Source organism: Rhynchophorus ferrugineus, unplaced genomic scaffold (genome assembly GCF_030347505.1).
Source record: "Rhynchophorus ferrugineus isolate W39M unplaced genomic scaffold, kcgeb_rfMv2 rfM11, whole genome shotgun sequence".
Taxonomy (NCBI): domain Eukaryota; kingdom Metazoa; phylum Arthropoda; class Insecta; order Coleoptera; family Curculionidae; genus Rhynchophorus; species Rhynchophorus ferrugineus.
In genome coordinates this window covers 17,543,929-17,562,423 of record NW_027472590.1, presented here as the reverse complement: position 1 = coordinate 17,562,423, position 18,495 = coordinate 17,543,929, and the positions used below count along the sequence as shown (strand labels likewise).

Sequence of the window (18,495 nt, the reverse complement as noted above, 5' to 3'; positions counted from 1 at the left end):
TTATTCATATTTTTCACCTAAAATAAGTACCCCAAGTTGATTAAAAGAACGGCTTCTTTATCGAAATTTTTAAATAAAATCCTCCAACTTTGCGATAGTCGCGGGTTCGAATCCTGCTGATGCATGGTCGTAAATTTATGTATGTGATTGTCCTTAGGCAAGAGTGCAAAATTCGACAAGGAAAATCCAATCACGCCAGTAACTAGGCCGGGTAAGTCCGGATGTCTTCTCGGATGATTTCTAAGTTGGTCACGCGGCAGTAGGTAGGCTTAATGCCGAGGACTGTAGTTTGGAGTGTAGGTCCAGTCTAGATAATCCCTTATTGGGACTTTAAACTATACATATAAAAAAATAAATAAAATATTTGTTTATATATTTTTATCACCAGTTTGACGGATATTCCTGGTTGCTTGATTTGGATTGGTTTTATGGAAATTTATTTATTTATTATTACATGTTACGCAAAAATATTAGGCCTAAAAAATCTCCTTTGATGTAAGCTGTAGCCATGCCAAACATTACGCTTCCAGGGGGCATTTTCCTAAAAAAGGAATCCAAGGCGATTGATATATACAACATTATTTTTAATAAAATTTGTATTTACATACTATTTCTATATTTTTTTTATGTGAAAAGTTTTTACGTCATTTTAATACATTTTTTAAATTCTTTGCTTTTGTTGCATGAAGAAAGGTAACATTTTATGATTTATATCATATCGTAGAAAAAAAACCACTTACTTTAAAGAATGGATACTATAGAATGGTTTTGATTTAAAACCATTCTATGGTCTATTCAAAGTTTTTTTAGTAATGCATCATGGATACTTGTGACGTCGAAATATTGCAATGTTGCCGAATTAACTCTGAGTTTTTGTTCAGTTTGGCTTTAACATACAAAAAAATTCTATTCTAAAAAAATAATTGAGCAAAAATATTATGAAATATAATTTATTTTAACATTATAGTAAATCTAATACATATATTATCGAAGGACTTAAAACTACAATTAAGACACAGCTATAACAGTTTCTAGGTTAGATTTCTTTTATTTACATTTAACTCTTTTCCACATCATCCATGAGATAGAGTTTCTAAGCGCGCTTTCTATATAGTGCTATCCCTCTGGAGGCCTAATCCGCCTAATTAACAATTGTATATCTGAGAAATCTATTTCACTTTCATTCGAGAGCATATTTACTTTTTTCGTTTAGTTCTTGTTTCCTTCAATGATGTGTTTACTTGTCAAGTCATCTTGGTATCACTGTATATTTAATTTTTTCTTCTACTACCTGTGTTATCAATCTTCATAAAATTAATCACTGAAGTATGTCTAATGCATTCACCATATCTACAAAACACACAGAATATAAGACCTTTACCAAATATATAATAAATAGAAATAAATGATCTTTCTATACAAAGCTTTTGATATTCACCCATTTATCGATAAATCTAACGCATTACGTTTTATTAAATTATTATGTTTCGGGTGTTGGAATTCACTTTAGCTGTTAATGAAATGATTATCAAATGCTTTGGTTACGACGAGATCAAACAATTTTTAAAACCAGTAAGGTTTCAGTGCAAGCTTTGGGCAGTATGTGGCGTCAACAGATATTGATATTCAACTTTTCGCTATAAACTATTTGACAAGGACGCTCAAATCTCAGATGGTAGGGGTAATCACTTGGGTTCAAGAGTAATAAAAAAGTTTCAAGCAACTTTTTGTGAACGGATCTGAGCGCACGTGTCTATTTCGATAACTTTTCAAATTGTGTGCTATTGTTGATCGATCTGTAATCTTAAACATCAATAACAGAACATCAAGTCAGACAATAAGACTAAGATATAGTCTGTATACCCTACCATGACAAAAGAAGAAATGAAAATGAAAGGCCGAGGTTATTTCGATTTTTGTTTCAATAAAATAATGAGATATGCGTCAAATGGCATGGCATTAATGTAGTATATTTTTAGACTAATTTGGACACTGTTGAACTTTGACTATAAAAAAACTCTTCAAATTTGTTGTGTCAAATACGAAAAAGTAGGTTACAGTGATTGTTTATACAATATATCATACCTTTTCATACAAATTAAGCTTTTTAGAAGTTTCTTCACACAATTTTCAAATTGAGTTGATTTTCTTAGAATTGTTATCTATTATAAGACCTGACCGCATATCCCTATTGTCATATATATAGGACGGGTTGACTCAGCAACAATTTTTTTTTATGTTTATTGCAAATCGTTTTTCCTTAATACCCTAAGAAATTAAATTCGAAACTTAATAAAACATGCTTTTGATGCTTTGATTTATCGGTGAGTTAAAGAAGTAATTTCATTTTGGTTACCCCTTACTGATGTTTACATAACTCAAAACCTTAACAGTTTGTTGATAATTGACAGAAAACGCTTTTTGTACATCGAATACAAATATTGCGATTATAAAATAAAGTATTTATGACATAATCTATTTGAATAATGGAGATAAAAAAACTTCAAATACTATCTTTGTAAGTTTTTATAAGTTTAACATTTATGGCAGTTATAAATATAACAATATCAGTACTAAGTAACAACAATATAATTGATTACTAAAACATAATGAATTTTCTAACATAGTATTGACGTGACATATATTTTTACACAAAAGATTAATAACAATCTCGGTCATTTACTATAATACTAATAATTAGATTATTATAATATGATTACAAGTCATTTCCTAAAATAGTATTTTATCTTGTTTATCGTTTTGTATTGATATTACAAACAAAATACTCGAGATACTGACTTTCAATTTGATTGACACTTTACCTTTAATATAAACTCTGAGTTAATTCGTGTGAAAAAATTTATAAAAAAATTTCTTCACTTAACGAAAAATTTACTAGTTACTAGTTTATAACAATGTGCTTTATAGGATTGTGCATATTAAACAGCACTGCTCTGGTGGGGGTCCTCCTGGTGGTGGTCCCCCGTGCGGTGGCCCTCCATGTGGTCCTCCAGGCGGTCCTCCATGTGGTGGTGGTCCTCCGTGGGGTGGTGGCGGCATTATGTGTCTGTTAGTCACTAAATACGCTCACTTATATTTTAAAACTACCGATGATTCGTTATCGATGTGTTTTTATAGGTAACTGTTGTATCATATCGGAAATGGGAGTGATTTTATCTAATCTACTGTCGATTCCAGTAATTTAACACTTGTAAATTAACGTGACTTATTTTCAGGAATAAATAAACTTCGCGGAAGAGATACACGACATGAAAATTCGACTTAAACGGATTGTGATTGTTTTAAGGTGAATAGTCGAGTTTTCGTGTCATCTGTAAAACATCCTAGCGAACTTTTAAGTTCAATTATCATCTTATATGTTATATTCCATAAATAATTCATATAATATATAATAACAGTGCGTTTAAAAATTTAAAGAACTTTGTGGTTTTAAAATCGATCGTTGAATTATCATGTTATATATTATATTCCATAAATAATTCATATAATATATAATCACAGTGCGTTTAAAAATTTAAAGAACTTTGTGGTTTCAAAATCGATCGTTTGCTTTCAGATTACCTAACAAAAACTATTCGCGAGCTACGTGACAATCGATTTGTAGTGTTGATGGTGGTGACGTATAATTATTGGTAAAACATTTTAGAAGTGTTGATTTGGATCCCAGTGATTTCACACTTGGCGAGATGATGACACACAAATCTACAACAAGAAGATTCAACATAATAAATCATAATAAACCTAAAATAATATATAAATACCTGATTTTTATTGATTGATCATCCAATTTTTTGTGAAGCTTGTAGAGGGTGATGAATTAATTTCTCCAAGTAGCCCAGAACATCGAATATTTTAATAGGATATATCCTAAGCTCACAGGTCTGTCGACAATCTAACCATCAATTATTGTGAAGTTCTTCAATGTATTTTTATCAGCGACACCTTCTGTATAACAGCTTAATATAAACAACTGTTAAACTCCATGATTTTGACATTTCCCTACATTTGAAATCTGCAGCCAAATCTCATCAAATACCTGTAATGTATAATGCGGTTCCACTACATCCCAATTTTTAATTTCAGTCAATGTCATAGACAAAGAACGACTTGGAAGAACAAAAGAGTAAGACAATAAATTGCAAAACTTATTACACGATATTTTAGTACAAATCCTTCAAAACCATCATATAGGAGAGAAATTGATGAATAATGACAAACATCTAAAACGACGGAAGATGTATACCACAGGAACGGACTTAAAATGCCATTTCGAACCATTTAAATGTCCAAGTTTAAGTGCTTTAGTGGTATCTTTTACCAAGCGCAAAAGGTCATGGGTTAGTTATCCACATAGAGCTATCCACATCCATACCGAAGCGAAATATTCATAACCATAAAGTCTTTATAAATATTGTTATGCTTGCTGTTATTTTTGTTTGCAAAAAAGTTATGCATTTGATGTGATCTAAACACCTTGTATTGTATTATGAGCTATTAAAACCAGAATAAATTTTTACTGCAGATATCTGGCGGCGTCAACTGAACAAATTGAGTGACGTCTTGTTGTAAAAATGATCAGCAATAATTAGTAACATACGCAAAGTTATCTTATCGTAAAAGCTTAAAAATGACGTTATAAAACCAAGTTTCGACACTTCTCGATTGTCGATTTTCAAACACAGCCGAAATGGTTATCGATGCTGCTTATCTTATATATATATATATATATATATATATATATATATATATATATATATATATTTATCGATGCTATGTGATGAAAAGTCCTGAGGCACTCGGCATACTCAACAGACATAGCGTTATCTGATTGTCACTTGTTAACAATCAGGGTAAATTGGTATAAATTAATTACGGCTGAACCAAGCACTAAATTACAGCGGTTGTTATGGAATTTAAGAGTCGATTAATTCGTTTTGTAACTAATTTAAATTAATATGATTAAATAAAAAGCACTACAACACTACAACAACCGGTTGTATTCACTAGACATTGACTACAACTTATTCTGACTGATGACTCATGATCTAGTAGAATAACGCTTCACTTGTCATGAAGAAATCAATTTTTTTTCAACACGGAAGTTGTATAGGACTGTATTAAGAATAGCGGTAACTACAAGGATAATAATTTAATTAAAATGAATTATACGAATTTCTCTGCATAAAGTTTTAAAAATTATTAGTCAGTTTTACTTTTAAGATAACTTTTAAGGTAACACAATTTTTCTTTAAAATCGTATTCTAGTCCTCAGGTTTAATTTTAGGTATTTTTTCAAGGGAAATATTTTTTAAAAAACAAACAATATTTTGACTCTCCACTTTTTTACTAAATATCTATTAATATTTAAAAGAAACATAAAAGAAAAAAGGGAAAAAAATTAAAAATCAAAGTAGTTACTGGATCGCCCTCGTATACACAATTTTCCTAGCAATCTAAAATAAAGAACGGAAAAATTAATCTGGAAAAGTGCTGCCATCATACATAGTAAAAATAAAGAACGAAAAGAGTGAAAGAATGGAGATCGTATGTATAGAGATAGCTCACACCAAATATCAAATAAATCGGTTTAGTAGAACTTGAGATATTATTGTCAACTCTATGAAAAACGTAGTTTCAAGAAAAATCGATAGTTTCTTTTTTTTATAAAATATCGATAGACATTTTAAAAAAATATTGATATATCACTTTGGATATTAAAAAAAAAATTTCTTATTAAATATATCTATTTTTTTTATAAGCAGGCAAATTATTAGTATCGGCATCGGTAGTATCGGTTTAAAAAATATCGATAAAAAAAGGTATATGTTTAATAAATTTTTAATATTAGGTATAGGAAAATAAATCTGTATGTCTGAATAATTAACTTTTTAAAATTTAGTACCAAAATTTTAATTTTAATGATTTATTATATATTACATTTTTATATATGGTATATTTGACAAAATATCTAAAATAATTCGATATTTTTTTGGCATCCCTAGTTTAAACAATTCACAAATAATGTAAATTTAAAAAACATCCGTTTAAGAGTATATCCCTAAAGGATTCAGCTTTGAAAACATGGAAAAATCATTTTTTGTTTAAATTCATAGACTTGAATACTCCTTACCAAATACCCTAATATCTTCCTAAATACATTTTTATTGATATATAAATTGACATCTACAATCATGAAAAGCTCCGAGAGGTATCGCACATTGATATAGCGTAGGTCACGTTATCTATTGTAAATGTTTATAACTTGTTATCTTTTCGGTAAATTAATGATTACGTGCTCTTCGAACGTTTAATTTTTATCAGTTAAAGCAAATAACTCATATCAATCAACTGAGTTTCGAAATAAATAAAACAGTATTTAGGTTGCTTAAGTTCAGAACATCATTCTTTCGCTATCAATCTAATTTCAGTGCAGTTTTTTAGAATTAACATAAAATATATTGGAGGACATTGGGAAGTGTCAACTTTGGCTACGTTTCTGAATATCATTTTTCAATACACCCCAAACGTCAGCAGGAAATACTTTACTTTGTTGAGTTGATGCAAATGAGCTTTTATTTATTGCCGATCACAATAAGTTTAGGGACAGAAATCACATCAGAGCATGATATATAGAGAATATAGAATGGTATTTTATATATATAAAACAATTCAAGTTTAGTAAGTTTTCAAGTAATACTCTTACATTACAGGTGAAACATGAAATTAAACAACTAAAAAGTAAAACCAGCAAGTTTCTGCGTGGATTTGCTAATAGTTATAACGTAACAGTAATCAGTAACTTTCAATAAAAAATAAGGATGGCAGTTGGACCAGAGGTAATCAGGAGAAGGCTACAATATTGGTAGACCACCTTGAGAGAAAGTTTTAACCCCACGCAATGGATGACATTAAAACATTACCCTGCGCTAGTGGATAGGAAAGAATGAAAATCCCATTTGTTCGTCCTCGGTCAAGATTTAGAAGGAAATAGAAAATTGAAAGTAGTAGGAGTATTTTAAACGCCCCATGATTTTTCAGAAATAATCAAATTCACAAGGATATTGACACTCCAGAAATCAAATACTTCATATCTCAACCCCTCCACAAACAACAACTCAGCTCAAGTTCATTCTACGCTGTTCGCGAGTTGGTCGATATGCTGGGAGCTTAGCACCGCGTCACCGCTAACCTCCCCATTTCCAGGTTGAAACGACCTCATGCGTCGTGCAGTCATAACTTTGCCCCCATATGACAGCTAATTAGGTTCGCGAATCTATAGTTACTTTCACTATCTGTTCTTTTCGCCGGTTTCTCGTGGCTAATACGGACACATTAATGCAGTAGCAACTGTGAGGCGGTTTCGGTTTAGTGTCTTAGTATCGCCAATGGCATTGAAAAATTATTAGAGGAAAAGAAAGCTTGTTCTGAAATATTTTTAGAAATTGCTCAAACTTTCGATAAAGCTTAGAATGATGGTTTAAAGCATAAAATTAAAGTGGTTATCCCTGATCAATATTTCAAACGGGGAAAAAGTGACAGTAGAACTCAACACTCACTTGAATTATACTGTTTTGACAAAAATAGTACATTTGGAGCCGTTGCGAAAGAAGTGGTGTAACGATGTTAAAACCTGGACATTTGATGATTAGATGGTTGGTTAATATATCGACTTGATGAAGTTCTTGCTTCTCTAGCGTATTGCTGACACACACTACTTCATGATGATAATGTTCCCATACACACAAACAAAGAGGCTCAGTTTTGATTTGAGGTAGATCAGAATATGATCTAGTATCTTTTCTGGACAGCGCAATTACCAACCCTTGCCAGGCAATTAGAGATGATTTCCATCTCCCACATCATTGAAGCAATTGGCGGATTATTCGGACACTACTAATTTATTTCCTGAAGAATTACATCTGCTTTAAAACAAATGATGACTCGACGCATTATGAATAAATAAATATTTTGTATATGTCAAGTGTTTATCTTATTCTGTCCATTTCCAGTACGAATGCCTGTCATTGCTGGGGCGCCATCACTACTAAATCCCACACATTTCTTCCATTCAATGTTATTTTTAACCGACTTCAAAAATGGAGGACGTTCTATCTTCTATGTTAGGCTGTATATATAATTTTTTAATGTATGTTCGCCGATTCCTCCGTATTCTTTTCTAATTCGAAAGAGTGCCCTCCCGAGATGGTCCCATTGGAACCAAGATAGGATCAGATGGGTTGAAGGAGGCAATATTGAGGGAAACCTCAAATTCCAAAGGCACGTACGTTTTCACATATTTTTTATCTAAAATAATCAGATATTTGGGTATAATGTTATTGCTGAACTGATGTGACGAGAAATCGGAAGTAGTTCAGTGTAAAAGCTATTCAGTTTGCTTTTTAAGCAATAATCATATCATATGAGCAGTCGTAGAAACATGGTAGGCAACTGTTTATATGGTGTAATAGTCACACGCGGAGGTTGCGGGTTCGATCCCCACAGAGCAGCAACTTTCTTTTTTCTAGTTTGGTTGGAACATTTGTCAAATCATATAGACTAGGTAGCGGGCCCCAGTGCCGGAAACATATCTTATTTTCTATCATTGCTTCTTTAGTCCTACTTTTCATCATACGGGCTGTACTTTGAGTGAGTGAGTTCCTTATTTATTTTTTGAAGTCGGTTCAAATTTTTTTTTTGTAAAAATATTTTATTGTTGATATTATCCTTAATCAAGTTAAATATACCTTCGTCAATCGTAGCTGTTGGCAAAGCAACAAAACAAAAGCTCTTCAACAGTATTCTCAAAATCATATCGTACAAAATGTATCATATTGATATTATCGGATACGTCTGTGCTTTCATCGATTTGCAAGGAAAAAATAATGACATGACTTTAGATGGCTTACTGTTTTCTCAATGTTATCTACTTTATCCACAATTCTAAGCTTTACCGTGTTATTCGATAACGCTAACTGACTTTTTTCGAACAATCGCGATGCTGCAATTTCTAGCGACGGAATTATTATCTGCTTACAAATAACATGTGGGTAGCCAGATTTGGCAATTAATTGGAAATTTCGTTGGAAGCCAGATTTGGCAATTAATTGGAAATTTCGTTGGAAGCCAGGACAAGATTATGAGTTTGAGTTCCCTGTGAAAAAATACACTCCATACTTTTTTCTATTATTTAACTTTTAGGGTAAACAATGTGGCTCTGTGGATGGAGGTAAAACGAAATGAAACAGTGGTGTTTAGCACTGACCGTTATTTATTGGCTATATAAAAAATTTGAAAAATACAATTAGATAAAAACGGATGGCAGCATTGTAACCTGGAGACGAGGTTTAGGCAGTCGATGGTGGCACGTCTAAACCAAACGAGGTTTGAGCACTAAATGAATCAAAATACCCTTCAATAACATCCCAGATAAACGTCTCGGGGTTGCCGTCAGCTATTCGTTATCGGGCTCTACTTGGCGCTGCTGGCACCCCGCCCGTGTTAAACATCTGGGATTATATTTCTGGATATTTTGTAGACCGTTATTCCACTATTTAAAATTCGACATGCCTCAAGGTCGCTACAAACTATTTCTTCTTATTTGCGAAAAACTCTTTGGGCTTGCTTTGTATTCAGGATGTTTTAGTTCCAAATACCGCTGAAACTTTCAAGGTTTCATTGATTCGTTCGATGGTTCTACATTGCAAATTACACTTAATGGTTTGTTAAATGCCTCCATAAAGCAGAATTGAATGTAATCTTCAGGACACTGTCGGATCCATGACCCCTTTCGCTTTATTGAGGATTCATTTACCTGTTCATTCCGTTTGTTGGAATCGATATTAGAACTAGCGCCTCGCTGTACCAACTCACTATGACTCAACTATTGTTGCAACCCAGTAATTTATTTTGATGGCCAGGTACTGGATCGCGACGCCGGCAAATGGGAAATACTCAGTTAGAGAATGAAAAGTTTCGAAGTATTTACTATTTTTACTACCTTTGGCCTCATTTGTTTTGTTCATAGCGTATATAATAATTTTCTTCAATTACGAAATACTATGGAACATCATATCTAATATCTATGATAGAATTTATTTTATAAGTATGTATGAAGTCTGCACACATTCCTACAAGATTTGATTCGAACCATATACAAGGAAATGAGCTTCTAATAGTATCATAAAATCTCAAAAGATTATTTAAATTACGTCTTGTACTTAATTATAAAAAATAATCATTAAATACAAGATATCAAAAAGTGTTATCAAGTCCCATTATGGTTAGATTATAAAAAGTTAGTGTTTGTCAAATATTTGATTTCTTGTATATTAAATAGTACCTTAAATTATACTTCACAACGCTAAGGTTAAATGGTGTTTGGTTGAATAATGGGGCCTTATCAGGTGTGTTATGTATATTAGATAGTTTCAGACATTTGGAGCAATACTTATTTTACATATGGATAGTGTTTTACAAGAGTAATCAGTGGAGGAAAGTAAAGTAAATTGAGATGTTGAGAAGAAATTTAGAGACTTGCGAGACTTTAATATATTAAATCATGTTTAAATACAGATTTTATAAGAGTACTTGAAGTAACATCTTATAATTGTATACACTCTTATAGATTTGCAAGGCTATTATTAAAATAAACTGCAAGATTACAATTTGTAAAAGCTAAGGTATTTTGCTACAATACCGGATACATCTTTTTTAACTATATAGCTAATAGTTTAAGAAAATTAAACATACACTATTACATCTATATAATTTAAACGTTTTTGTATTGCATTTCCTAGCAGCTGTATAAAATTAACCTTTTGATAGCCGCATGAAATATATTATCTGCGTATTAAAATTATCATCATAATTTTTTTCACTAAATTTGCGATCGATGTAATTTTAATATTTGATATAAACTCTTCGCATAATTCCCGAACTGGCGATTATACTTTCATGGCGATCACTGCTTTATATTTGCGTTGGGAACTATCGACTATAAACAGTGGAAACAGTCAATAGTCGCAAAACTGTTAAACCAGACGATAGTATAAATACTGGCGCACAAATGCACGGTTCGACTGTTTTGTTTCATTCGTGATGTCGAAGATGTGAGAGAGGAAAGGACGGAGATAACTGGTTGGAGCAGTTAATTTTATATGTGCTTATATTTTCCAACGATAGTATAAGCGAGACGGAGATGTACATATTCCTTCACGTAGTAACTTTAAAAAAGAAAAGGAAAAAAATAATCACTGGATACTATTAACATGTAATTAGTAATTCCATTTTAAACGAAGTAGAATTAATTTTATATTTGAAGGTGGCGCCTAGGACGACCGAGCCAGAACGTCGAATGAAACTAATAGAACCAAAAATAGTAACTAAAATTACATGACTGAAACCGTCTATAGTAAATAGTAACAAAATCAGTCGAACCAAAAATAGCGACTGAAACAGTCGACAGTAAAAAGTAGTCAATTACTAAACAGTGGATAGTCGATTTCAGTCGATAGTTCCCAACACTGCTTTATATCCTATTCTCTTCGTAACGCCTAGGAACTATTAATGAATATATGCAGAATCCATTAGCGCCCCGAATTTTTTGTATCTACCCATGCCCCTATCGTTGAGATTCAGTTCCATCCAAGTGTTTTCTTACCCAAAGAACTTGCTCATTTTGGGCTTCATTATCTTCAATTTTCTATCACTAGTGTCTGGATTACTCTCTTCTATTATCGAAGCCCTAACTGATCAACTATTCCTTTTAAAATTAAAAAAAAAATCATTATTTTTAACTCACCTAATTTTTTTCATTAAAGATAGGATAGGTAATTATTTAACCATACATTGTGTTTAATTATTAAACATAGACAATAATTACTTAGAAATTTTAATCAAGGCAAATAAATCCTTGTTCCATTTATTCGTTTGTTTTTCGTACTGATAGTTGCACAAATCCGATTTTTTTACTATAAGATAAGAAATTCAGATAAAATTAAATACATATTTGATGGATTGGTGTTTGACTTTGGCGAAGTTTTAAATTCTCCGCTGTTATTTCTACTAATATCTGATCAGTCTTATTTTAGAATATTTCTATGTTATGTTAATATTATGAATCAATATTTCTATGATTCTTTATTAATGTCATTGAGTGGCAACATTTTAAATCCCACAAGTCTTTGTCAAGTGCTTCTATAAAATTTTACTCATATTTATTAATTTATGAGGATATTCCTCCAGGTTTGCAGGATGTTTTGAAGAAGCGGGTTTACTGGACGACAGTAAAAGACCTGTCCATTTTTTTCTGATGTAATATAGTTATTTTATAGACTAAATTAGCTGCAGATAATGCGAAAATAAGTGTATAAGGTATGAATTATTAGTAAAATATTATTTTATAACACTATAACCTTGTAGATTGTTATGGAACAAATTATATATATGGTAATTTTTAGGTTAATTTTGTATTTATATAATTTGTTTTGTTGTGAATCTACAAAATTAGTGTTATAAAATAATAATATTTTATTAATAATTCATACCTTATACAGTTATTTTCGCATTAGCTGCTGCTAATTTGGCTATTAAATTAACCTAAAAATGACATCTAACCACAACTTAGACTGTGGTACGGAAGGCGTGGTAGAAAAGAACCCGAGTTGTGAAAACTGTTAGACTAAATAAGAATAAGTACGCATGTGCAGTCCTAGCCAATAGAAAATTGTATAGGACTGGACAACGAGGTCTTTTACTGTCGTCTGGGTTTACTTGACAAATTTACCATTTGAATGCGAATTTTCGTGACCTTTAAACCTTATTTTAGAAAGAATGTAATCACTGCATGGTGTTCTATATTTTCCATTGTTAAAAACATATTTTCACAAATAATAGACAAATATAAAAATGGCGCCGAATCTTTTTATATAAAAGCAATATTTGGAGTAAAACAAATTTTATTTTTAACATGTTCAATATGGTTTCATAATATAGTACAAAAGCAACATATTGGTTCAGGTGTGTTATACATTGGCGGAGGTGGTGGCCCCATAGGTGGTCCGTGGAAATGATGGTTGTGGTGGCGATGATGATGACGACGCAGCACAAATATAGGTCGTATTCCTGGAGGAGGCGGGTGTCTTGGTCCCATATGGTGATGATGTCGTGGTCCAACGTGATGTCTCATCCTGATTTTTAGATAATCACATTAAAATTATATAGTTTTTTAGTATATTAATAAAATACTAGTACAGTATACATTCAGATTAATAACAGTAATGCCTACACAATCTGACGGTATATTTATATTCAATGTACCCGCAAATAAACAGATAAGATAAGCACATAGATTGTTTTGGTTGAATTAACGTATACGAATTTAGATTTATTAGAACTAGGAGATGATTCATTAAATTGCACAAGTTTTAGAAATATGTATAATAGAGAATTAGTAATTAATCGACAACAAACAACAGAAGCTAATTTAGCACCTTAAACAATGAAAGGGGTTGTTCTAAAGCATAGTTAATTACCATAACATATATATTTTATGCCAGATATTAATAATTAAATATAGTGCCACTGAAGTAATTACTGCTGTCAGTTTTCGTAATTGTACTATTACTAATAAATAATAGATAACTATCACAACATATAAATAACTGTATTTATAGGTCATGATATTGATGAACAAGAGTATTATTCTCTACTATTGCTAATATCAATAATAGAAAATAACATTTGCCTTCAATAACAATCCGAATAACTAGGCAATAGCGATAAGTGATATTATGGATTACGTTGATATTATATGTTGTGTAGAGTATATTTATGATATGCTGTGTTCATTCAAAGACATTTTATTCTAGTGAATTATTAAATACACACAATAAAGCAACATAATACTGTAATATAATATTCCGGAATATAACATATTAATAAAAAAAAATTACGAAACAAAAATAAAAAATATAAGGTTACACTAGAAATAGTATTAAAAGTAATCATTTAAATAGTAGCCAATTGCATAAACTAAATCAAATTCATCGCAGTTTTGCACTTTTTATAAAAATTCTCGTAACAAAATTATTTTCAAAAGTTCCTGGCCTACCATAGTAAAACACATTTTTTTGGCAAATTTGGCAATAAAGATAATTCCCTTCAAGGGTAATACACTGATTATAGCAACCCTCCAAATTTTCAATACCATTTTGTAGTCCTTCAAACGGTCCAATAACGCTATGTAATTATCGCTGTTGATGGTCCTTCCCTTTCCGAGGTAGTCAATGAAAATTATTCCATGCGCATTCCAACATACAGACGCCATAAACTTGCCAGCCGACTGTTGCGGTTTCTCACGCTTTGGAGCGGTTTCATCGTCCATTGTGTGCAGTCCACTCGGATGATTGTCAGTTGGACTTCTGAGTGAAATGATGGGGCCATAACTCATCCATTGTCACACGTCGATGCAAAAACTCGGGTTTATTATGCTTGATCATCTTCAAACACTGGTCCGAATCATCAACTCGTCGTTGTTTTTGATCAAAAGTGTTCGCGCAGCACCCACTTTGCATATAGCTTTCTCATACTCATATATTTGTGAATGCTATGATGTACATGTTCAGTTGATATCTTTAGAGTGTCATGCTATTTCTTTCAATTTCAATTTACGGTTATTCACAATAATTTTATAGATTTTTTTATGTTTTCGTCGGTAACAACCTCTTTTGGGCGTCCACTGCGTTCACCTTCTTTGGTGCTCATTTCACCATTTCTAAACTTAGCATACCAATCCTTTATGATTGATTTTCCTGACACAGTGTCCAGAAACTTGGCATCAAGCCAAGTTTTTGCTGCAACTATATTTTTGCCCTTCAAAAATCAATATTTTATCAACACACGAAAATCCTTTTTATCCATTTCTCACCATAATTCACAAACTAATGATCCGACAGCTGTCAAATTTACAGTTAACGGGCATTTTTGAAGCTTTGAGCTAACTAAAAAACATATGGATTTAAGTCTAGTAGCGCCATCTATGTGTCAGGCCGGGGACATTTCAATTGACCTGTTACAGTCTGCAATAAAACTTTAACGCACTACATAATTTTCATTTTAACTCTTAATACATTTTTTTTCCGATTCTACGATTCATGGAAGCATTTCAAATGTTTGCAACACGGCAGGACTGTAGCACAGCTAAACAAAAACAAACAATGGATCAATATTTTGAATTTTATTTCAATAATTTTTCACAACTTTAATCATTCTCTTCAGCTGAGTTACTTTCTTCAGGTTGAGGCAGGTTTCTAATATAATCTTGTATAACATCTTTTAGTTGTTCAACATTGTTAAATTGTTTACTTTTTGAGTGCACAGCACGTGCTAGCTTACACCAATAATTTTCAATGATCATCAGGAGAATCAGGAGAACGCAGGAATATTTTTAGAAATGAGTTGTACTTATGTCTTTCCATCAAGCAGCCCAACGAAACATAACACTTCCCACACCCAATTGTCTACGACTTAAATTTGTCCGATATTTTATTACCATCAACCTTCCAAATATAATAAACAGTTTAGTTGGCAAAATCTCAGGGAGAGCATAAGGTTCATTTTTGAATTCATACAATTAACCGGGATCAAATTACTTATTTTCAATAAAAAGACAGGTTGATGGGGTGATTATCGTTCCGCAATTACTAGAAGTATTACTTGGTGTGATCATGTAGAGATTCTTTAAAAGTATCGCAGGTGGAGCTTACAAAAGTTGGGTTTCATTGTCATCAAGATCTATCTATCGGACAGATCTTTCCAGGTCAAAATCAGGAAAACACTTTCCAGTCGAAAACAAAATGACGCTGGAGTACCTCAAGGTTTCCCGTAAGCCCCAGTCTTATTTAAACTCGTAATTTCATATCTGCCGAGAAAAGAGCACATTGAGGTTCAAATTCTGGGGGTTGCAAAAATCAACCCTCTGATAACCCAGGGCATTATTTTCCATAAGATGTGTTACGCACTATGCTTCTCGCAATTTAATATCGACACCGCAACAACTCGATAGCTGGATTCGATGTCTCCACTTCGACCGACGGTTCGGCTGGCATTCCCATATCCAGAAGGCAATCCAAAAAGGTTCAGGGATAGCAAACCTGCTATCTTCTCTTATCTACTGTTCCAGCAGACTTCTCATCTCCATTAAATGCTTATTTTACATAATGTTAATTCGGTCGTACTCCTCTACGGATCCAAGGTCTGCTTCGAGTTTGTTACAACTAACTAGGTGAAACGGCTTCAAATTTTTCAAAATAAGTTCCTTAGGAGAATATCAAACGCTCCATGGTTTGTGAGAAAAAATCAAATTCACAGGGAAACTGACACTCCAGAAATCAAGCACTTCATATCTCAATCCTTCCATAAATATCAACTGAGCCCAAGTTCTTCTGAAAGCACGCCGGTCGACATGCTGGGAGGACAACCTCCCCTTTTCCAGGCTGAAACGACTTCATCCGTCGCTGCAGTCATAACTTTGGCCCCCATATGACTGCATCCAGTTTGCTAATCTATAGTTACTATCATTATCTGTTTTTTCGTCAAGCCGTCGTGAAGATGCCGTATCTCCTAATTTAAAGCAGTAGCAGTAGCGACCCACAGGGATCAACTGTGAGGCGGCTTAGTGTATTGATAAGGTCAGAGGCAGTCGCACATAACCCGGTTCAACTTGTCACTCCAGGGCAAGTCCTCGTGATCAGGTATGCGTAATGTATTCCACGGCTTTGATTTAGGTCAGAACAAAAAAAAGTTGGGTTTTAATTGCTGAAGTACCCGTAGTCATAAACTATAACAAATAGGAATAATATATACAAATATTTGAAAAATTGCTTAACTAATATAATTGATTTCTAAAAACTGAATTAATAAGAATTATACAAATTAACTTTATATATATTGTGATTCAGATTATGACGAATTTTAGTTCCCTCATATTAAATAATATACACTACATATCTTCCCATATCTACAAATAGTGGAATTTCATTTACGTTACGCAAGTATAACAATTTGGAAATATTACCTTCGCGATAATTTTTAAGTAATTTGTATCCCACATATTAAATAGGATTATTTTTAAACATTTGTCTACAATTTTATAATGTTTTTGATTTTAACTATTATTATTCTATTAGATCATAATATTGTTACCTATTTATATATTTACAAAGAAGTACAATTTGTAGGGTTCATTTTTACAACTACATTTTGTACTGTAAAATGTACAACAGTAATTTTTACAGTAGAAAAAATCACGTGACAATTGACATAAAATGTCAATTTGTCACAAATTTTAATGAAGTGACTCACTTTAAACCAATCCCAACCTATTAAGGTCGAATTTTTGCATCGATCTTTAAAGCCGAAAAACGTAATTGCTTCTACTATTAACACTAGAGAGAGTGGACCTACAATAGTATCAAGGGACAAGAAAACTTGGGAGATACCCTGTCATTGAAATTAACAGGAATTAAAATTAATAATTAATATTTATAGCGTAAACTTTAAATAATAACAGATAAACTTATCTCTCCTAATTCCAATTATAATTGACGACCAATACGTAAAGAGAAACATACACACATGGGGCTGACCCACGTGATGAGAAAATTGTTATCACGAACCTATTGTCAACTACTGCAATCGTATATTTTCGAAGTCATTGTGACTAAAGATATATCTCTAAATAGGGTTATAGGTAAAGTATGAGTAGCAGCTAACAAAGAAAATGAAGCTTAGTAACTCCTAGTTTGTCTGTCAATTTTGCGTTGCGGCGAAATGATGAAGACTTAATTAAGTAACTTGGTAAATGCCAGATTCCTCAAGCAGAATCAGCGCAATATCGGCATCCATCTTTATTACCGGTTAGTTTGTAAACATCACGTTAATTCAAAAGAGCAGATCAAACTCACAGAACTGTACTGGTTAGTCGTGAATTTGACCTTAAATCAACAAGATTGGTTTATTCAGGTTTAGGCTATTAAACCAACTTATATTACAATCCAACGGTATTAAACCTTAAGCATAAAATAAGCTTATTACATCACAGCAATATATATGCAATACAGCTTCTAGACGATATGTAGGAAATTAGAATATTCAAGCGAACCAAACCACAAGAACTTGTCTAAGTATATTTATTCTCAACTTTAGCTTAACTTTAGTAATCTAATTTAGTTTTCATTTGAGAAATACATACTGCTATTATTATCATACACTGGCCTTGCTTATTTATTGATGCAAGTACAACTGAGCAGTAATAATAAATTAAGATTGTATCAAGTATATCTAATGTGAGATGTAATCGATGAAATTGAAGTTGGTATTTCAAAAGGAAATTAGCAAGATTTAATACAAAAGGATAATTACGGCACACAAAAAAGAAGAACTGGCAATTTTCTTTATTTTTCTCTGTTAATTTCA

General features: G+C 32.2%; 2 long non-coding RNA genes across 2 annotated transcripts; both read right to left on the bottom strand.

Moving 5' to 3' along the window:
• Positions 1-934: 934 nt before the first annotated feature.
• On the bottom strand, positions 935-1,843 carry LOC143204977 (uncharacterized). Its single transcript, XR_013007711.1, has 2 exons — positions 1,201-1,843; positions 935-1,141 (listed from the first exon to the last, which is right to left on the bottom strand). It is a non-coding gene; the product is annotated as an uncharacterized LOC143204977 (long non-coding RNA).
• Positions 1,844-2,511: 668 nt separating this feature from the next.
• On the bottom strand, positions 2,512-4,136 carry LOC143204549 (uncharacterized). The gene is made up of 2 exons (XR_013007628.1): positions 3,783-4,136; positions 2,512-3,723 (listed from the first exon to the last, which is right to left on the bottom strand). It is a non-coding gene; the product is annotated as an uncharacterized LOC143204549 (long non-coding RNA).
• Positions 4,137-18,495: the final 14,359 nt, after the last annotated feature.